Raw genomic sequence first — 23819 nt, forward strand, 5'->3', positions numbered from 1 at the left:
ATGCTGGGGCTGTCATTCTGGAACCTGCAGAAAATTTGTTCTAATGCAACAGGGATTAAGCCATCTTCAGGGCTGTTGTTAAGGTTGCATTTTACTTTTAATCTGCCTATGTACAAAGAAAGAAAGACTTGCATTTATATAGCGCTTTTCATGACCTCAGGATGTCCAAAGTGCTTTACAGCCAATGAAGTATTTTTGAAGTGTAATCACTGTTGTAATGAAGGAAACATGACAGCCGATTCGCACACAGCAAGGTCCCACAAACAGCAATGTGATAATGACCAGATAATCTGGGGGGTTTTTAAGTGATGTTGGTTGAGGGATAAATATTGGCCAGGACACCGAGGATAATTCCTCTGCTCTTCTTTGAAATAATGCCATGGGATCTTTTACATCCATCTTGAGAGGCTAGACGGGGCCTCAGTTTAATGACTCATCCAAAAGACGAAATGTAGAGGGAGCGAAGATTAAGGCATATATTGCAGATTTAGATGCCTCAGTATATTGTGTTTGGATTAGAACTGGTAGAGGTTTTATTTCGGGGAATCGATTTAGGTGGCAACTACTGCAGTTGTGAAAAGGAATTCTAAAACTTTTCAAAGTTTAATTTTAGTTTTATTACGTTTGGTTGGTTTGTCTTAAATTCAACAAAAACTTGGGCCTAAGCCAGTTCACTTGTGTCCATTGTCACTTCATCTGAATTACTTTGCCATTCATTTTGTTTACCATGTTCTATTGTACAATATGGATGAGGTAGGTAGAAATCCAAAGGAACATTGTGGAGTAAATTATAAACCACTGCACTGGATGATAATCAAACCTAACCCAATACAGCTTCTAAAAGCTGACGGAGGACTTTCTGAATGCTTGAGCTGCCCAGGTCAATCCCTCCACTATTGTCAAAGACAACTCCAAGTTGTTCTCCATCAAACACAATCTCATGTTGACTGCAATTGCATGGTGAAACATTAGATTAGAAATGCTTGAAAGGCTCTCTATAGGTAGGTACATCACAAAAGAGGACTAGAAGACAAAGGTTACACATGGTGGAAGCTATATGGGCCGCCAAAATTTAAAAAAAGCTTTCAGTCAAGCAAAGAGTTTAATAATGACTCTGTCCCCTGCTGCAATACTGAAGTATCTAGGTTTCTGTTTGGGTGTTTCCTTTTTTAATCAGAACCTTATCTGAAAGATAATGAAAGCTTTTAGCATAGATTGTGTCGTGTCTCAGCCCTTTTAAGCAGCTTTCATTTTTTTTTAAATGAAAGGAAAAATTGCTCTAATTTTATTAAATCGTGCCCCAACTGGGAGGACAGATTGGTAATTTGGCAGGCAATGTTCTGTGTGTAGTGCGATTTTAATAAAATTACCCTTTATATGTCAGCTTGGCTTAGTTGGTAGCACTCGATCCTCTGAGTCGGATGGTTATGCTGTAATGCCACACTCTAGAACTTCTAAGCTGGTACTCTACCGCTGTACTGAGGGAGTATTGCATTGTTGGAGGTACCACCCTTTGGATGAGATGTTTAACCAAGGGCCTAGCATTAGAGATCCTGTGGCACTATTTCAAAGAAGAACAAGGAGTTCTGTTAGTATCCTGGCCAACATTCATCCTTTAAGCAATATCACCAAAAACAGATTAATTAGTTATTCATTTCATTGCTTTTGTGACATCTTACTTTGCACAAAATGGCTATTACATTTGTCTGCACAATGATGGTGACTGCACTTCAAAATAATTAATTGTATGTGAAATGCTTTAGGATGTTTCTGAGAGAAGTAATATAAATGGAAGTCTTTTTTTTTAGCAACATCATAAATACATTCATAATGAATCAGTACTTCTCACAAAATCATAAACATGTTCAATATGAACAGGTTTACAATCTTGCTAGAAATACCAACCAGAGGTGGCCTTCATCTATGCATTTCCAACACTGCTATTTAGAGCTCCAGCACAATTCCTTTCCTAACGCTGATGATTTATCTTTAAGACCGGGCACTGATGACGTAACAGCCTAGAAATGACTGCACTATTAGTGGATGAAAGCTTAATGCCTTTGTATGACTTTCCTCTGTCCGCTATTTCAACAGAAGCACCAATCCATTTAAAATAAATGGGCTAACACCTCCATTAAAATAACGGATATAGATATGTAATACTAAGCATTTGAACGCTAATAACACAGTAATTTCTGGATTTATTTTATATCTTTTGAGAAAAGATTTCATGGCCATGTTACAATAATAAATTGTAATGTAAATGGAAGAATGATATTTATGCTGCACATCATGCTTATGACAGCTGTCTATTTGGAATTGTTTCTTAGTTCACAGGATGGTGTATATATGTACAGTAGCCTTTATTTGTCACAAAACTCAATAAAGAATTACCGGTAAGTCACAAAAAATACAATCTAAGTAAGGACTGATTGACAGTGGCTGCTATACAGTCTGGATGGATTCCTAGAGAAACCTGTGAGTTCCAGCAAATGTGTTCATGATTCATGCATCAACAGAAACTAAGCTCAGGTTTCTCTGATAGTCTGTGTGGTGACAGACTCATTTTAGTCCTCTTTGACCTGAGAGGCATTAAGCATTAATCATTGGTCTAGCAAGGGGACATGCTTGTTTACTGTTCTGTGACAATGTGATGCTCAGCTTTCATATTGTATAACTGGACGTCTGACCCTATGTGTGCCAGGTGAAGGGCAGAAGGTGGATTGCAACTTCTTACAGCTTCAGACAATTAATTGATGCCATTAATTGTCAGGTTCTGATCTGACTCCAGAAGGGAGTGGGGTGAGACATCCTGGTGGATGCATTCTTACACCATTTGGTTTTGACACCGCACGGAGCAGTGCGATTTCAAGCCAGACCTACAAAGCACTCGAGAGTCCACTGGGTATTTTGCAAGCTTACCCAAGGTATTTAAAAAATGTTTTGAGAGTGTTAGAGGCTCCTGCCTGAGCTGTCAAGACCTTTACAATTGACCAGAGCGCAGCCCTGTACGTGAACTGCACACACATGTACGGAGCTCTCTCTGTGATTTCAGACTGTAAAGATCAGGCTCTGCCATTGGAACCAATTCTGTAACTATTCATTTTAGACAAGCAGGAAAGTAAACATACAGCCTAATATCACAGTTAAGAACAGTGCTCTGTTTCCTCGGTGTTCCTCCATCCTAAATGTTCACAATTGTGAAAGAGCTCACCATCAGCAGAAACATAATTTTATCGAACAATGTGCCTATTCTATCAAAATGTAGTAATTTGCTGAAAAATGGAAAGTTATAAAATCATAGAATCACATAACACGGAAGAAGGTCATTCGGCCCATTGTGCCTCTGCCGGCTCTTTGAAAGAACTATCCAATTAGTCCCACTCCCCTGCTCTTTCCTCAAAGCTCTGAAAATTTCTCCTTTTCAAGTATATATCCAATTCCCTTTTGAAAGTTACTGTTGAATCTGCTTCCACCACCCTCTCAGGTAATGCATTCCAGATCATAACAACTCATTGTGTAATTGTTTTTTTGAAGTTAAATGAGTTGAGAGTACCAGAGAAATGTTTTAAAGCAACAAAATACATATCTTTGATCTGTGCTTGGGATATTAATTAGTTTTAGCCCACATAAAATTTTAATTGGATTTAATTTAATTGCAGCTCACAATAGCAACAGAGCCAGGCCACTGATTCAAGACTGAATAATACAAGCAGGGAATGGGGGGGGGGGGGGGGCGGGGGGATGACAACTACAATTTTTTATTTCATTGGCCTGTAGCAGCATTTATTTTTGTCTTTCTTACTAGTAGCAAAATTTCACTGACATTGTATGCAAACTGTCACACGATGGCCTGTAATCCTGTTCCTGTAATCCATTAGTGTTTTGTAAAAAAAATCAATATCTTTTGAAGACTAAGATGAACAAGTGCCCAAAGATAGCGACATCGACTCGCTGGTGGAACAAAAAGGATGACACATTTTTTTTGTCTGTTTATTGAAAAATATAATCTTGCAGAGTTTCAGTATTTTTATTGTGTTATGGTAAAGCCTGCCCAGACAAGATTATTTCTCTCTTTTGTATGCATTCGTGAAATGAGTTCTGGCAGTTTTACCTTGCTAAAACTAAACACACAGAAGTAGTTCCTCCTCCACCCACCCCCTCCCCCCCGCCCCACCGCCTCTTGAATGGACTTCGAGTGGCTGACCAGTGGAATGAGCCGACCGTCCGCCCAATACTACGGGTGGGAGGTCCAGCCCATATTGGAGGTTGGGTCTCGTTAGCATCGGGATAGTGAGCTGCGAGCCGGGCCGCTGAAATTTCAGGTGGCTTGACTGGCCTCCGGGTTGGAAAAAGGTAAGTCTGTGGGGGAGGTGGGCCTAATCTCTGTTGGCCGGGGAGGGGGAGGTGGGGATGCACCGGAGCGGAGAAGTACTTACCTTTGGGCTTCTCTTCAGCCTGGCCGCCAACTGGTACTGGGCAGAGAGTGCACGGTGCACGCTCCGTCTAGTTCAGTCCTAAGTGGCATCGGAATCCTATTGACATCGTAGGACCTTGATTTAAACATCCATGTCAGCTGTTCTTGACTGGCCGCCTACTCGCAGGACCCCAGCAAAATGGAGACAGTAACAGCAATGGCAGCAGCGGGGTGGTAAGTTCTTCCATGTCATTTTTAGGGCTCTTGCGTCCCACTTCTGCCTGCCAGGGGGCCTCAAAATTCATCCCAAGGTTTCTGCACGGTCTATCCAACTACTGCTGCATTGAACAAATGCAATAATACTATCTAAACACTGCAATACACTGTGCGATTGACGTCAAACATTTTATTTAGGAGGTCTTGCTATGGATCTTTACAATTTTCTTTCAGGTCAGAGGAGTAATATGTTTTTACAGTCTGGACTCTGTTGTAATGTAATCACTGTCTAACTTTACAGTGTCTTAAGAGCTAAATCAAATTATATTAATGCTGAAGCACAATGGATGATTTGAAAATAATTTCATAGTGTTTCACAGAGTGGATCTTAGGCCCCAGGACAAAACTGTTCGTAACGATGCAACCAGATCTGTGACAGGTTGGTTGCTGTCCTGCGGTCAATGTCACCTAAGCTGACGTTGGACTTGGAGCCGCTGTGTCTGGATAGTGCCGTAATCGTCAACTGGTAATCCTCCACTGAGCTCCGAGAGATAAAGTTGGGTGAACTCAATCCAGTCCCTCTAGTCCATGGCACAAAATATAGCAATTAATCCATGGTTTTGCCACTGATTTGACAGTCCTTGCTCAGAGAGGTCACAAGGGTGGAAAAGCACTCTGGTTCAGCAAGAGGGGGGTGATCTGTTAAGGTTACGATTGATGTTATAAAAAGTATGTTGAGAGACCTCAGCATTGCAGCTACACCTGCTGTGAGAATGCTTAATGTTGTTACTGCAGGTGAAATGTATTAAAAAAAAGGTTCAATTTGTCTGCGCTGTTATCCTTCACCTTTGATTCATTTATTTTAGTAAGTTGGGTGAGGAGTATAACAACATGGCTGACTAACAAAAAAGCGTTTTTAGTTCACATCTATTCAGTGAGGCCTTGTGGCAAAAAATATATGTATAGAAGAAAACATTATATAGACACACAAAAATAACAAAAAGAGTCCCTGCTGATTGCTACGATCACCAGATGCATTAGTAAGGGAAATGATTTTTGTTCTCCACTGTGTCCAACCAGCAGCTGAAGAACAAAGCCCAGCAATGGCTTAGGAATGACTATTAACACATTTACAACTGCCTGGTATTGAATTCAATGAGGACGCCACCAACAGAACATTTATTGTGTTTTGAATACACATGTTAACTCAGCGAAAAATGCTTAACCATTTTTCTTTAAGCTACATAAACAGTAAGATGTAATACTCTGAAGTGACTGGAAATGTGAAAGGGACCCTTTTATCTTTTTTGTTATTTCACAGCAAGCTCTTTATGATTTTCAACAGCCAGCACCTGTTTAATTCGAACACACTGGAAATGAATGATAATTTGCCTTGCACTGCCAGGCAAGGGAATATTTTTTTTTCTTTTCATGCAAACACACCAACAACAGAACACAGAGGTAATTATTCTACAGCAGGCTTGCAAATAACCTTTCCAGAGTCTTTACCCATCTGTTTCTCCAGTGTTCCTTTCTTATTCATTATACCCATTACACCCATTACAATTAGCAAAAAGCAGCAAAAAAAAAGATTTTAACAGCAGGCAATGGCACTAGTTTACAAAGCCAGATTACATGCAAAAAAAGAGGTTGTTAACCCTGCTAACAATGCACATTTGGCAAGAAGCCAGTGATTTTATTAATTTTCCCATCTGATTCAATTAATGTATCTGAGCACTGAGGAGTCATCTAGTTCCCAACTGAAATGGCACTGAAACATTGAATAACAGCTACTGATTATTCCAAGAAATCTTTGTACCACAATGAACTGTTTCACTCTTAAACTTTTGTGGAAGGGATTTTCTCCTCAAAAAACAATCCACGGGGCAATTTATTTTCTAACCGCTCGCAGATCTAACAAGGAAAGTCAGAGGTAATTTTGCTACCCTGAATTTTTTGTCATTGCATATTGACTGGCTGCAAATGATCCCTCAGTGCATGATATTAATTATATTAATGATATTTCATGCCGACCCAAAAAAAGAATCTTGCAGCACTTTGCAACAGACCAATGAAGTAATTACAGGTGTTGTTGAGACATGATGAATTGGGGCTGGTGTACACATGGGGCAAAGGTAATTCTTATTATATTTCTAGCTAATTGACCATGATCATTTTAGTTGCCTAAATGTATTAGTTTATTAACTAAATAGCACCAGCATCCATAATACAAGCCTCATTATAATATTATGAAGTGGGTGTGTGTACCTGTGTGTGTGTGTGTGTGTGTGTGTTTGTATGGGGGGGTGGTGGGGGGTTGAAACATAACCACTAAGTGACATTGACGGCATTACCCGTTTGGGTTTGAGGGTTATAATAGATCCAGTGTCATGAAATTCCTTCTCTTTGTCTTCGGTAAACTGTTCATGTCAATGGTGACTTACTGGAAGACAATGCACTTCCCGTTTTGAATGGCTAACATTTTGAAGGTTCAGTTCAAAAATGTCAAAATCTCACTTTTGTTCCTCTAGAATGGGTTGTACCACAAACCATTGATTTAAAGCCCACATCTATAAACTGAGGGAATCACTGACCATTTTCAAAATAAATTTATTAGAAATAACACATAATAATAATAATTTAAAAAGATAGCAGGCAGATGGCAGATAATATCACCAAGAGGCCCTCCCAAATGGTCTGATGAGAACTTAAAATACAGCAATCTTTCACTGTAACAATCTTTGTGACGACACCTCCACTGTTTTATTATTTTCTTGTCAATTTTCTCTGCACTTTTATCCTCTTCCCTCTTCTCCCCTCTCCACCATTCCCCTTTATTCCTCTCCTCTCAGGAAGATATTGTTCCCTTTTTGGGGCATCTTTCCATGATGCCAATTGCCCTTCAGTACCTAACCCAAGTGGCTACTGTTCATATGTGAGTTTTAGCAGTGAGAACTGGTGGGCTATTATTTCATGCGGTACATCACAAATCAACCAATCTTCACACGTATTTACTTCCAGCAGTGGTCACTAGTTAGTGATCAGGAGTGAGAATCATAGCCACCTTTCCCTTCCCTAACCACCTCTGAGTCAGAAGGTGCAGGGTTCAAACCCCGCTCCAGACAGTTCAGTAATAGATTCAGAGCTCCAGCTCTGCATTCTCGGTTGACATCCAGTGAGATACTTGCATCTGGTGGGCGTGGGTGAACCCCCTCATCACAAGGCTTGTGGACATCCATAAAACCTTCCCACGATATAGGACTAACCACCCTATCAGCTGGTATAATGATGGTTATGGAAGGAGCATTCATATCACAGCTGTCAGACTGTTAATCAGCCTGTGAATCCTTCTAATACTTCACACTATTCTCTAAGGGAAAAGTGTAAAGATACGAAAACAACAACCCTTCCTAACCCAAGAACACATGGGCCAATTGTAATGCCCTCTACTGCCACACTGACTGAGGTCAGCAAACTCAGCACAGGTCAAGGATTGAGCCTGGGACTTTCCTATTCTTTATGGCTCAGCTACTCTATGGATAACCTTGCTGAACTATTAGGAGAGTAACTCCCATCACTACTTCTAACATGCATTATTTGCAGCTCTCAGAGAAACCATATAAAACAACCTGTCTATAAAACACCTTCCACTAAAAATGGTGTGGGTACAGTTCCTAAGGATAATATTATGGAGCAGGACGACTATAGTTTTACTATATTTGAATGTACATCATACACATGTGGTATGTAACATAATGCATTTGGCTGTTTGAATAGCAATTGACATAGTCCAGATAATGGAGTATCATTGGGGGTTAAATTGGTTAACACCCGAAAACGGGCGTTGGGATCGCAGTGCGCGATTAACCCGCGCCCAGTCGTTGAGATGCAGGCAGCATGTGACATTCATGCTGCCTAATGATTTCTATGATTGCTGTGTACAGCCAGCGCTTCCTGCGCTGTTGATTGGCTGCACACATCAGCGGGCGCCCCGATATCGGGTGTGGCTAACACTACTTAAAGGCAGCCTGCACCTATTAAAGGGGAGGTGCACTGTGGCTGCAGGGAGACCTGGAACTGGTGCTGGAATATATTGAGGAATGGCTGGGCCTGCGAGAGAGCGTGGACTAAGGTTCTCCGACGACACGCTAGAGGCCTTGGTGCAAGAAGTAGACGCACGGAGGTGCATCCTTTACCCGCATGAGAGCAGGAAGTCCTCCAGGCATGTGCTGAAGAGATAGTAGGAGGCTTGGGCACATGGATACAGTGCAAGAAGAAGTTCAATGATTTGACACGAGTAGTCAAGGTGAGTGACTTCAACTGTCAAGTGGCATCTCCTACCAACTGCACCAAGTAGCCTCATCCACTGCTCCATGCACTACACCTCCCCCTCACCCACTTACTAACAAATTCTTTCCATCAGTACGCAGCTCTTAAAATCAGATGCTGCATCTCACCGTCACACAGTACCACTCTTGCAAGCCGCACACCCACAACTCACAGGTCACACACACTGGCAGCTATTCAACCATTACAGCCACATCACCCAAACATCTTGCAGGACACTCACTCTCACACTTTCCTCTTTTTTTCAGGAGAAGGTGGTGCACAACAGTAGGCAGCAGGAAAGAACTGGGGGAGGACAGGCGCGCCTACACGTCCTCACCCCCATGGAGTAGACAGTGCTGGCCATCATTGAGTGGGCCGTGCCTGAGGCCGTGGCCACTGGCAGTTCTGGAGGTATCGGTGATGAGGGTCTCTGCATACTTAATCCTCCTTCTCGCTTCCCAATTCTCCCTCATCCCACAATCTTTTCTGACTCATGTGCTGCAGGTGGTGTAAGCACACATGTCTTACTTTCTCCTCTCCCCGCACCACAACTCAACCCCTGTCCCTTTGTCATTTCAGATACCCAAGAACTGGAACCTACACAGTCAGAGGAGGCAGAGGACGATGACTATGATGATGCAGACACACCGTCACGCAATCTTACATCCGCACCCACCAGCTCAGATACTGACACTGCGCGTACTTTAGAGGTTAGGTTTGTAGGGGGTGGTGGTGTGTGTCAGCTTCACCTCTGACTTCTGAGCGGTTCGAATCGCTCCCACTCCCTGGGTTCTAGACCTTGGACTTATTTGGGGGTTGTGACAAAGTGCAGCAGACAACCGGTTTTGGTGCAAGAAACTTTGACCTTTATTCAAGAGAGAAAATACAACACAACAATTTTAACACTCTAATAAAATGGGGAACACTTCTGTACACGTGAGGGAAGTTACAGTAGAAAGATACCTCACCCCTCCTAATCCCACTGTACTAGCTAAGTTGGACTCTAAAGGACCAAAGATAATGCTCACCAAACGAATCCTTGACAGTAATTTACCCAGAGGTAAGTCAGGAATAGATCGTAGAGTGGAAACTCTTCTCCCGAGTTGGTTTTCTTTGGTCGCGGTGGCCCAATATTACCCGGTTGGTTGGTGGCAATATTCGGTTGGTTGTTTCGTAAGGCCCTTGTTGCCGCGAGGTGTCTGATGGTCACTGGGGCTGTTTCTCTGGTTTCTTGTTGTGTGTCAGCCTGCTTCTAGAGCTGCTGACCTTCTCTCTGTTACTCCCTCGCCTTGTTGAACTGTCGCCTCCCGAGCTGTCGAACTCCTGGCTGAACTGAACTGAACAATCCTTTGCACTTGCAGGTCTGGCTGACCGGTTCTCTCACGTAGGGTTCGTTGATTTCGCTGGAGGCTGCTCTCCTTCCAGAGACAGGCAGAACAAGAGAAGCAGAACACAAGAGCCAGAGAGAGCCAGAGAGAGCGAGAGAGGTTTCAAGTTTCCACTTCTATATCCCTCTCTTACAATGGTCTTCGTCACTTAAAAAAAACACTTCATGTCTGTTTGAACAGTTCTTACAAAGTACTTAAGAATCTTTGATGGCTTTTGATGGTCCCTCATCACGTTGCAATTGCTTCTCCCGATGGGTCATTGTTTTAATTCCAATTTGCTGATCACCTGGTATACAGGCTTCCTTTTGTATCCAATGTCCTAGGTGTTGATCGGTTTTGCTTTAAAACAAAGACATGGCCCCAACATGTCTGGAGCAGTTGCCTCTCTCAATGGCCTACTGCCTTTCGAATTAGTGCTGAGTGTTGACCACCTGCTGTAGGTTTTGCATTAAAACAGAGACATGTCTGAAGCAGTAATTCTCCCACATTCCACTGTGTGTGTTGTTGATTCATCTGGTGACCTCTCACCTATCCTTCCATCTTAGGATTTTAGTCAATGGCCAAAGTTAGCCATACTCAGGGAAAAGGTGAATTCCCAGAATTCTTACAGTCGCCCCTACGAGGAAGCGAGTTCCTTAAAGGACGTGGATTCCTCGAAAAGTACTTTTCCCTGGTTGATGCTTCCTGGTGCGGTGCGTGTGTGAATCGGCCCAATATTTCATCACCCTGAAATGGTTAGAACAGAGTCCAAAGTCGTTTTCTTTAGGGTTTTCCTCTGAGTTTTTGGGGATCTGTGAATTTTGAGAATCTTACAGGTTAGAGGAGGGATCTGCATATGGTGAGACACTGGGCACAAGTGCACAGCAGCCGGGGCGGGAGGAACGGATGTCACAGTTTCCAGCTGTGTGGGTGTGCGGGGTTTGCAAGAGTGGTACTGTGTGAGGGCGATATGCAGCATCTGATTTGAAGAGCTGCGTACTGATGGAAAGAGTTTGTTGGTAAGTGGGTGGGGGTGGGGGGTGTAGTGCGTGGAGCAGTGGGTGAGGTTAGTAGTGCAGTTGGTAGGATATGCCACCAGCCTTTGCGAATGCACCTTGTAGGAGCACTAGGATAAGTAAAGGCACAAGTCAGAAGTGTGATGGAATACTCTCCACTTGCCTGGATGAATGCAGCTCCAACAACACTCCAAGAAGCTCGACACCATCCAGGACAAAGCAGCCCGGTTGATTGGCACCCCATCCACCACCCTAAACATTCACTCCCTTCACCACCGTGCACTGTGGCTGCAGTGTGTACCATCCACAGGATGCACTGCAGCAACTCGCCAAGGCTTCTTCGACAGCACCTCCCAAACCCGCGACCTCTACCACCTAGAAGGATAAAGGCAGCAGGCACATGGGAACAACACCATCTGCACGTTCCCCTCTAAGTCACACACCATCCTGAGTTGCAAATATATCGCCGTTCCTTCATCATCGCTGGGTCAAAATCCTGCAACTCGCTACCTAACAGCACTGTGGGAGACCCTTCACCACACAGACTGCAGCAGTTCAAGAAGGCGGCTCACCACCACCATTACTAATGTGTAACCATAAGGAGGACAATTTGATGGTCATATGGGAGCAGAAAGGTAAGGAGTGTGGGACTGTTGGTGAATGGGGAGGTGTCGGTGAGGTTACTGGTATTACTCGATTTAGCCCCCATTGACTTTTAGTACTACCCAATTTTTCCAGAGTTCTGATTACTGCTTTTTAGTAACAGGGCCCTTTTATGTTATCTTACTTAATGCAGCCATTTATCATTGTACCTGATCTATAATCAAGAATTCAGTTACAAAACATGTGCTTTCACAATGCAGAAAATGCTGGCTGGACTGAGCATGCCAAAAAAGCAAGAAAAGGCTTGAAATAAGTTAAGTAGAGTGGGAATAAAGTAAAGAAAGATAACTATTAAGACATTAACGTTCAGCCAAAAATGATGCATTCATCTCAACTGATTATAAAAATCAGTAATCATAGTTATTTTGAGCACATAAGCCATTAACATGGACCTGCTACTTTAAGCTGTGGGCACTTGATGCTCAGCGACAATGAGTTGGTGAGAATCGCAGAGTGCTCTCTATATCTGTCTAGTCCTCATAAACTGTAATCTTGATCAGTTGTACTTTTATAAAGAGTGAGACGCAAACAGCGCAAAAGAAACACCACCGGGGCTGTTTAAAGTAGACCGGTATTATTTTTCATTTTGATGATATTAAATATGGATGAGCATATATAGTCTGAAAGACACCGTTGACCTTCAAAGAACTTACATAAGTCCTTTATTATCATATTTATACAGTCTTCCTTTAACTCTTCAGAATTTTACAGTGATTTAATGACCCAATAAATGGATTCAACAGAGGAACAGCTATGTATTCTCTAGCCTCTATTTACCACAGAATTGCAACATGGGACAGATATACGCTATGTATGCATTATTGAAGCTTTTCTTTTATGTGCACAATAAATAGTAAGACTTGTGTTGTTCTATATAATTTTGAGTGACTCTTATTTAATGTCTGTTTGGTAGATTATATTCAGACTAAAAGGTTTGGGAATGATACCTCCTTCCTTTTTTATTCTTATCTACATTTTTTCCTTTGATGTAAGCCTTCTGCATAACGATGTTACAGTACAAATTTCAATAAAAATCCTAATACCGGAACATGACAAAGAATACATTACACAATTCTAATTGTCTTTGGAAAGCCAAGACCTTTTCCATATTAGAATGTACACAAGCACAATGATAACAAAATGAATTCTGACAGAAAGGGTAATATCCTCCATGGAATTTTTCAAGACTTGTTCCGATTCGCTGTTCTACATTGGAGTTTAAATCACATCCAGAAATTAAAATCCTATCAGTTTGATGATTACATGTAATCAAAAAAGACAGCACAATATAAAATGTACTCCACAGGCACACTTAATCTTCAGACATTTTCAGATAGGGAGCACAGTAATTGTTTGTATTTATATGCATGAACTTCTCAACAATACAGGCAAGCTAAATTGTCAACATAATGTCACACTTTCATTTCAAAATGAAATGAACTCCTGCTCCAGATACGCAGTGGCTAATTTCAAACAAGAGATGATACGGTTGAAATTGAGTATATTAATCAAATTTCCTATTCCAGATATGGTGACTGTAGCATTCAATTCACTTGCATTAGTTGAAAGAAAAACATAAATGGCTACGGTGGAGAACCATGTCTAAGAGAGATGTAATTATATTGATAATGAGGTGTTTTACATACAAATTTTCAGATAGATTGGCACTTATTCAAATGTCAAAAAATGCTTTTTCCTTATGTCTATCTCTGAAATGCCTTGGGACATTCTTAACATTAAAGGAGCTATATAAATGCGAGTTGCTATTGTTTGTTTAACCTTCTCCAGTCTAAAATGTTAAAATTCCAATTGAACACTTTCTAACATTGGTAGAATCTTTTTAACGTTGGTAGAATCTATCTCTGCACCTGTTCTTTTCTTAGCACAACAAGAAAATTACTAAAACCTTGCTTGTGCACTACACTGTAAAGCAGTGCTGGAGAAGAGTGCAGAGAACATTCTAGCACTAGGCATGCTATACTGCGCAATGTTTTATAATTTAGCTATCACAAATCACAAAACTGAGTTTACAATAACTTTACTGGGATCACATTTAGTTAGTGTCATCCAATTACATAGAATTACAGTGGCCCCGATATTAGAGTGGAGGCGGGATAGCAGGGGGGGGGAGGTGATTGGGCGTGTGGGTAAACCGCCCAATAAAATATGTCTGTTTCTCACGCGATCGCAAGTGGATTGGAGCCACTTAACGTGGCTTCCGGGTTTGCCGTCCGAAAGCTGCGCAGTGGGCGGACTGCGCACCCGCATCACAGGCTGTCAGCTGGAGGAGCCCTATTTAAAGGGCCATTGCTCCAAAGGCTTTTGCTGGAGCAAAGACCCAGAAATCACAATAAAACAGCCTGGGGCAAGGCTGCTCCAATGTTCAGCAATGCCTCACTGCAGCAGTTACTGGACAGGGTGAGGAGGAGGAGGGAAGTCTTTTACCCTGCGGACGGGAGGAAGAGCCCTGCCTCTGCCACTAAGAAGGTCACCAGCTGCAGCAATATCTCCCGCAACTGGATCCAGTGCAGGAAGCGTTCCAATGACCTAACGAGGTCAGCAAAAGTGAGTACACTGACTGATTCTCCTACATTCCATGTTCCACATCATCGTGGTCCCCTCACTCCAACTCATTCTGCACTGCCAAAACTACTCCATCACATCATTCCTTACATCCATTTAAGGCTCATCCTCAACTTACCTGCACTTCCTCAGCAGTTCCTCACCTCCCCATTAGTCACCCCACCACTACCACTCACCCCAATCCTCATCCAATGTGATGTCTCTGTCTCATACTCACCCTCTGATGCATCTCTTTCACGGTCAGCCTCACCCAAAGCAATGCATTCATCGGTTGGTCACTTCACCATCACTTGCTCACGCGGCTGTACTTTCTTCACCTCTAGGAGAAGAGAGCGCAAAATGCACATAAGAGGGCGAGGACAGGAGGGGGTCCTCAACAAGTAGTGGTCCTCACAGATGTGGAACAGGAGGCGCTGGAGATCAGCCGCACCCTCGAGTGCCTGTCCGTCGGGAACGCCGAGATTGGCACCCCACAAACATCTGGTGACGCAACTTTAACATTCATCACACACAATCTGAATTGATGTTAACAATGCTTTCCATGTTCAACATCTCAGTATGCTCATCGCAACATGACACATCTGTGATGATGCTTAATATTGCCTTCTTTTCAACGGGCCCTTCAACGACCGCAGTGACAGCAAAAGGCGATTCCTCAGAGGACCTGCCGACCTCTGAGGGCGCACTGTCACATCATAGCGAGCCATCCACCAGCGCAGATACTCACACCTTGGTGAGTCCTAATAGTGAGTTAGTTGGGTTGGCACCTGGTGAGTCACCACACACAAGTGAGCACGAGCAGACACTGGTGGCAGGGGCAGCTGTGGCGAGTCCGCGCTGGTGGGAGCACTCCTCTCCAGGCTCTGCTCAGGAGGACGCAAATGCTGAACCCCGAGGCCAATCCTTTAAAAGGAGAATGATTGAGGGACAGCAGCACATTTGTGAGGTGCTGAAAAAGGTGACTCGCGCACTCTCCAGAGTAGCGCAGAGGATGGAGGAGTCCAACTCCTGCATGAGTGGAATGGTGGCACAGGTACGGGAGGGAATCTCTGAGATAGGGACGTGGCAAGTGTCTTAGATAGTGTTGCAGGTAAGTGTGGGAATTTCTGCGATGGAGAGAAGGCTAGCCTCCATTGAGCTTCAAGCACGGCTCACAAATGAGTCCATTCAGACCCTAACAACGGTCGTTCGGACTCAGGGTGAACGGCATTCTGCCGCCTTAAAGAGATAGGCAGATACTTTACAACTGGGCTTCCAAGACCTCATACATGTCCTCCAAACTGTTCTCCAGCAGGGCGGTAGGAGTGATGTGGGCCTGGTCCAGGAGAGGAATGATGGCGAAAGGGGACATGGAAGTGGGGATGTCACTCAAAGTGCTTCCACCTCTCACCCGTTGCCCCCTCTCAACCAGTACCCGCAATGCTGCCTCCTCTCCAGGTGGCCGAGTCTGGCCCTGCACAGGTACAGGTGGATCAGTCTTTGGAGGGGCCCTCAAGAGCTCCAAAACCCTGAGGGCGTCGGCCGAAAGCATCTAAGAGGTCAGGATATGAACATGAGCAACCTGCCACTACCTCTGCTGCAGCCACAGGGGATGCACCATGTAGAAGCGGTAGGAAGAGAAAGCCTAAGGATTTGTGATCATGGAGGGTACGCACAAGGGTGTCTGACAGATGGTCATGTTTTTCATTTATATTTGGTTTCGGTTAAAGTCACATTAAATGTTATCATTCTCACCATTACCGTCACGTCTTGCCCATTCTTGACTGGCTTTTGTGATAGGGCTCTTTCATGAACGGCAACATTTGATGCCACCATTGGGTCACTTTACAGTGGGTGTATGTGTAGTTGCGGGACTGCTTTGTGCAGGGAGGGTTGGGGGGCTGCTGTGGCCGCTGCTCTTTCCAGGTAATCTGAGAACTGGACTCTTCACACTTTCTGATGTTAGGAGAACCGTTCACATATCAGTGACTCCCTGGACTCACGAGCAGCCAGGTGTGCCGTTGCTCTGCTCATGGGTTCCTCCTTCTCCTCCTCCTCCTCCTCCTCAATGTGGATGGCAGATGTGGATGGGGCCTCCTCAAGTGGCCCCCCTCTCTGTTGTGCCATGTTGTGCAGGACACAACACACTACTATAATGTGTCCCACTCTGTCTGTTGCATATTGAAGCGCTCCCCCAGAACGATCAAGGCACCTAAGTTGCATCTTGAGCAGCCCTATAGCATGCTCAATTGTAGACCTGGTGGCGATGTGGATGTCGTTGTATCGATGCTGTCACTTGTTGATGGGGTTCCTCAGAGGTGTCATGAGCCACGTGTGCAGAGGGTATCCATTGTCCTCAAGGAGCCAGCCCTTAACAGCGTTTGGTGCGTGGAAGAGAGGCGGGATGTTGGATTCCCTCAAAATGAAGGAATCGTGGCAGCTGCCAGGAAACCTGGTGCACACGTGAAGGAATCTTTGCGGTGGTCACAAATGAGCTGAGTGTTAATGGAGTGATATCCCTTTCTTTGGTGAACAGTCCTGGCTCGTGTGGAGGTGCTCATATTGCTATATGGGTGCAATCGATTGCACCCTGCACCCGTGGGAAGCCAGCTACAGGGTCGAATCCTACTGCCCTTTCCGTCTGGCTGAGGTAGTTCATGGGGAAGTTAACGTATTGCGAGGTCCTGCGAAACAAGCCGTTGGTGACCTGCCTTATGCACTTGTGTGCAGACGACTGAGAGACCCCGGCGATGTCCCCGGTGGCACCCTGGAATGATTCGAAGGTGAAAAAGTTCAGGCCTGTGGTGACTTTAACTGCAACGGGTGAAGAAATGCCGCTTGGCCCAGCCGGGAACAGCTCAGTATGAAGGAGGCCGTAGCTGGCTGCGACTACCTGGTGACTCACTCTGAGCCTCTGTATGCACTGCTCCTCAGAGAGGTCCAGGATGCTGAGCCTTGGTCTGTAGACCCTGTGGTGAGGGTGCGGTCTGCTGTGATGTCACTCCCTCTGTTGTTGCACTCTCTGCTCTTGTGCAGGTGCCTGCGGCGCAGCATTGTATTGTGGAACTGCAAATGGCGGAAGTGCAGGCCGTTCCTGGCGAGGCTGGTGAAGTTGCTTGTCTTCGGATGTAGTGGTGAATGCATCCATCGCACCCCCATCCTGATGGTGTCAGTTTGAGGGGGTCCGAAAAGTTGGTAAATATGTGTGAACAGAAGAATTGTGAGTGGAAAGTAAGAACTTTCGATGAAAACACAAAGATCTCGCAGCCAAAAGTTTGTCTGAAAGAACTGAGTGCCGTACTACAATAACTCATCTTTTATCCCCATCTGTCAAACAAGCATTTGAACAAGCATTCTGGCTGCTGGCTGAAACACGTCTGGTAGAACATGGAGTATTTCCTGCAGCACGGGAAACACGCTGAGGATGTTTGAAAATCTGACCCCACCTCAATGTGCACAAAATTAAGTACTTCAAGTACCTAAATAAATCTCTTAACTGTCATCTCGCTGGCTTTAATTGCCGGTGGGACTTCCGCATTCGGGAGGCTCGCGCACACCCAGACGTGTCAATGGGGAACCCAGAAGTCTGCAGGTTGGAACCGGGTTCCAAACCCGCTCAGGATTTCTCCGATTTTTGGAGGCCCCCCAACGCACCCGCTACTTCATTCTAAAATCATGGGCATAGAGTCTACAGCACAAAAACAGGCCATTTGGACCAACTGGTCTAGGCCAGCATTTATCTTCCACACGCGCCTCCTCCCATCCCTCTTTATCTTACTCTATCAGCATATTCTTTCACTCCTTTCTTCCTCATGTGCTTATCTGCCTTCCCCTTAAATGCGTCTATGCTAGTCGCCTCAACCGTGGTAGCGAATTCCACATTCTAACCACTCTTTGGGTACAGAATTTCTCCTGAACTCCCTATTGGATTTATTGGTGACTATCTTATATTTATGGCCCCTAGCTTTGGTCTCCCCCACAAGTGGAAACATCTTCTCTGCCTCTACCTTATCAAACCCTTTCATAATTTTAAAGACCTCTATTCGTCACCCCTCAGCCTTGTCTTTTCTAGAGAAAAGAACCCCAACTTGTTCAGCCTTTCCTGTTAAGTACATTCTTTCAGATAGAATCACAGAATCATAGAATCTTACACAGTGCAGAAGGAGGCCATTCGGCCCATCATGCCTGTGCCAGGTCTTTGAAAGAGCTGTCCAATTTAGTCCCACACCCCAGCTTTTTCCCCATAACCCTACAAATTAGTCCTCTTTAAGTACATGTCCGATTGCGTTTTGAAAATTCCTATTGAATATGATTCCACCACTCTTTCAGTTAATGCAAGGCAGATCATAACAACCCTCCATGTGAAAAAAATTCTCCTCATTTCCCCTCTAGTTCTTTTGCCAATTATTTTAAAGCTATGACCTCTGGTTACCGATCCAACGATCGAGAAACAGTTTCTCCCTACTTGCTCTATCAAAACTCCATATAATTTTGAATACCTCTATTAGGTCTCCCCTTAACCTTCTCTGCTCTAAGGAGAACAATCCCAGCTTCTCCAATCTCTCCATATAACTGAAGTACCTCATCCCAGGTATCACCCTGGTAAACCTTCTCTGTACACTCTCCAGGGCCTTGATATCCTTCCTAAAGTGTGGTGCCCAGAATTGTACACAATACTCCAGCTGAGGCCTAACCAGTTTTATAAAGGTTCAGCATGACATCCTTGTTTTTGTATTCTGTTCTGGTATCATCCTTGTGAATCTTTTTTGCACCATACACCATTGTTTTTTTTTAACACATTTATGATTTCACCATGAAAGACCAGAAGAAAATTTTATGACCGCATTTGCTATTTTACTATGTATTGGCCTGAGCAATTCTTCCTGGGGAGGGGGTGAAGCTCCATACCATAACTTAACAATGGTGTGTTTGACCTTTGATTCCTCATATTGCTGTTAAACTCGCTTGTTATCAGGTCAACTCACTTGTATGATTGTACCCCAGGGCTCCACAAATTGTGTCCTTTATAGAATCATAGAATGATACAGCACTGAAGGAGGTCATTCGACCCATCGTGCCTGTACTGGCTCTTTGAAAGAGCTATTCAAATAGTCCCACTCCCCTGCCCTTTTCCCATAGCCCTGGAAAATTTTTCCCTTCAAGTATTTATCCAATTCCCTTTTGGAAGTTATTATTGAATCTGCTTCCACCACCCTTTCAGGCAGTGCATTCTAGATTATAACAACTCGCTGCGTAAAAACATTTCTCCTCATCTCGCCTCTGGTTCTTTCATCAATTACCTTCAATCTGTGTCCTTTGGTTACCGACCCTTCTGCCACTGGAAACTGTTTCTCCTTATTTACTCTATCACTACAATATATCGAAAGGGAGTTGGTGCTGTGATGCTTTGATGCACACTTAAGCCTAGAATCAGAACAAAGCTAGGCAGCCGGACACAGCAACGTCTGACCAGTGATTAATGGCCTCAGACTCCAATTTCAAAACTGGCTCCAGAAGACATATGTCATGATGCTCATGTCATTGCGATAGACAAGCTTTTTGTGCCTTGGTTCCAATTGTCAAAAACATCACAGATATTACTAATTTAATTTAAACCAGGTCTGTGTCAGGGAGATTTAAATGAAGGTTTTGTAGCAAATGAAGGTAATGCTATTCTCAGCGCTTTGAGAAATATTAAAAGCCCTATGGAACACCATGTCCTGGCATGCTCTCTGAACATGATCAGACACAAATTCTCTTCCCATTACAAAATTGGGAACATGATTAAAACACTGTTTAAAAACCAAACCTCAGAAAACACATATGCCTCAGCATGCCCAGCTCTCAGCTTCTCAATTCAGATTTCAAACAAAATTTCCCATGAGCAAGTGTAAACCATCTTTGTCTATAGACATTTGCTACACCAGTATAGTGTAAAGCTAAATCTTTCTGTATTCTTTTCATTGACTCTTTCAAGTCCAGTCTAACTGCCAAGTTAGATCAGATTATCACAGTGGGCAGATGAGCTTAAAGATTCAGATTTGATCGACCCCCTAAAAGTGGTAGCAGTGATTAGGGCTGAGGTGTAAATCTGAATAGGGCATCTGATCTGATCCAGAATCAATGAGAGAGGAAGATTTCGTCGGTGTCCTATTAATGACAAAATTATAAGGTATGTCTTTACGATTTCCATACACGTAGAGAACAGGGCAAATATTCTTCCAAGATGTGCTTGTCTTTTTTATATTAAAAAATGTAGGATATATATGAACATATAGTTTGTGCCACCTACATTTGCGCAGAATCATTTTATTTCTAGCAACAAAGGTTTGTGACAGAATGGATTTTACAAAAAAAAAGAAAAATAATGCTTTATTTAATGGTGTCCTGATATTTGAAGTGTCCATTCTTTGGACTGATTCAGTGTTATTCACCTGTTTTCTTGGTACTCTATTCACCTCTGTTGAATATCAAAACAAATGGCACTTACACACACAGAGCTGTTACCATGAGGGAAATGTTTAGCATTACTTTTATGATTGGCTGGAGCAAACATGGATGAAAAATCCATTTAAATATATGTTTGTTTTTAAAAATGACACTCATTATTAATGGGTCATAGTTTTATACCAAAATGAGTGATTTTCATGTGTGATGAGAGATTATTGGTGAATTCATGTACCAGACTACCACTGGTGGCTGCAGGCCCACTTTCCTGGCTATTCAGTGGATTTGAAAACATAACTCACTAGACTGCCAGGGAAATGGACACATACTTTTCAACAGACAGCCTGGGAAAACTGATTATTTTCCCTATGGTGGCATGCTGTGTGGGTGCACATTTATTGAGATGATTAATGGCACGAATGTAGTTTCATGCATCCTTTTCCCCAAGGCCGAGAGATCGGTATGTGCCTGTCTTTCAGGAAGTTCGAATTCCGAGCAGTTTCACATTTCACAAATCAGTGTCACTTAAATATACATTTCAATTCAGAATTGAAAATTACAAATTTTGGACAATCAGATCCAGGGTTGAGAAATTTTGACTTTAAGAAAATAAAAATACTTCTCCATATTCTGTTAGAATCGTTTGTTGGATTTTTGAGAACATGCCATGTCATGAAATCTAACAAAAAACAGTGCTGCTTCAAAGTATGAAAGAAAATTGAAATACATGTATTTAAGCAAGGTTGTATTAAGAAGTGATGTCCTGTTTATGTCCCTTAAATTATCATGTAAGTGCCAAATATTTTGCTCATCCTACAGCATTGCTCTAGTGTTGTTGATATTTAAACCCATATACAAAGAAAGGTGAATTGGACCTCTATTTAGATTTTAGTATTTATTATTCCATCTCCTGCTATTCTGTTAAATGTAATTCACGTCATAATACTGAAGCACAGCTAATGTTTGTTGGACTTACTGATTAGATAATAATCCAACATATGATATTCATCTAAAATTAATTGTTGGAAAATTGACCCTGTTCCTAAAAATGACTGGTGCTTAAGTTCAAATTGAATCAGAGCTCAATAGAGTGTCAATAGTATCCTTGAACAGTTTTTACCTGTATATTATGTCATCAGTACTATCCAATCAGAATTCATGAAAGGCAGTATGGGACAACCTCTTTGTTAAGAAAATAACATTTTAAGCAATAGATTTCTTGGTTGCTTACCTCGCACAGTACTTCCACCAAATCCAAACTGACAGCGACAAAATTACTCTTAGGAAGACAAATTGATTTTAAATTCATGACTTATTTCAAATATGTAGTGACAAGATGGCCTAAGGGGTAAGTTATGAAACCAAAGTTCAAATTCAAAAACAGCCAAATTTGGCAATTTTGGATTACTTTCCAAATTCTTAAATGTGTTCCAAGCTGGATTTTACAAATCGAGAGCTGCTTGTCTGTAGAAAGGGGGACCATATCCAGGAAATAGTACTTGGAAAATCGGAACAGCCATCATGATGACATCCCACACAAGTGGTGTGATGATGCATTTTGGTGCAATTTGTGTATTGGGAAATGTGTTTGTAAAAAAAAGAAGAGATTTGCCCGACAGTTTTTCATAAAGACGCGACTCTTTTAAAAACATTGGGTTTGATTTTCGAATCCAAGTGCGGTTGCATTGGGCGGGGGGGGCTCTGAAAATCGGGGAAATCCCGAGCGGGTTTGGAACCCGACTCCAATCCGCAGACTTCCAGGTTCCCTACTGATGCGTCTGGGTGTGTGCGTGCCCCCTGATTGCGGAAGTCCCACCGGCAATTAAAGCCGGCGAGATGACAGTTAAGAGATTTATTTAGGTACTTGAAGTACTTGATTTTGTGCACATTGAGGCAGGGGTCTGATTTTCAAACATCCTCAGCGTGTTTCCCGTGCTGTGGGAAACACTCCATGTTCTACCAGACGTGTTTCAGCCAGCAGCCAGAATGCTTGTTCAAATGCTTGTTTGACAGATGGGGATAAAAGATGAGTTATTGTAGTACGGCACTCAGTTCTTTCAGACAAACTTTTGGCTGCGAGATCTTTGTGGTTTCACTGAAAATTCTTACTTTCCACTCACAATTCTTCTGTTCACACATATTTACCAACTTTTCAGACCCCCTCAAACTGACACCATCAGGATGGGGGGGTGCGATGGATGCATTCACCACTACATCCGAGGACGAGCAACATCACCATCCTCGCCAGGAACGGCCTGCACTTTCGCCACTTGCAGCTCCGCAACACAGTGCTGCTCCACAGGCACCTGCACAAGAGCAGAGAGTGCAACAACAGAGGGAGTGACATCGCAGCAAGCCGAACCCTCGCCACAGGGTCTACAGACCAAGGCTTAGCTTCCACGACATCTGCGAGGAGCAGTACATAAGGTGGCTGAGACTGAGTCACCAGGTTGTAGCAGACATCTGCAGCCTCCTTCATGCCGAGCTGCTCCCAGCTGGGCTGAGTGGCATCTCATTACCCGTCGCTATCAAAGTCAGCACTGCCCTCAACTTCTTCACACCCGGATCATTCCAGGGTGCCACTGGGCATATCGCCGGGGTCTCTCAGTTCTCTGCACAAAAGTGCATAAGGCAGGTCAACGATGGCTTGTTTCGCAGGGCTTTGCAGTACACCAACTTCCCCATGGACAACCTCAGCCAGACAGAGAGAGCAGTGGGATTCCACTCTGTGGCTGGCTTCCCACGGGTGCAGGGTGCAATCAATTGCACCCATATAGCAATTCGAGCACCTCCACATGAGCC

The sequence above is a fragment of the Heptranchias perlo genome, chromosome 4, assembly GCF_035084215.1.
Source record: "Heptranchias perlo isolate sHepPer1 chromosome 4, sHepPer1.hap1, whole genome shotgun sequence".
Lineage (NCBI taxonomy): Eukaryota > Metazoa > Chordata > Chondrichthyes > Hexanchiformes > Hexanchidae > Heptranchias > Heptranchias perlo.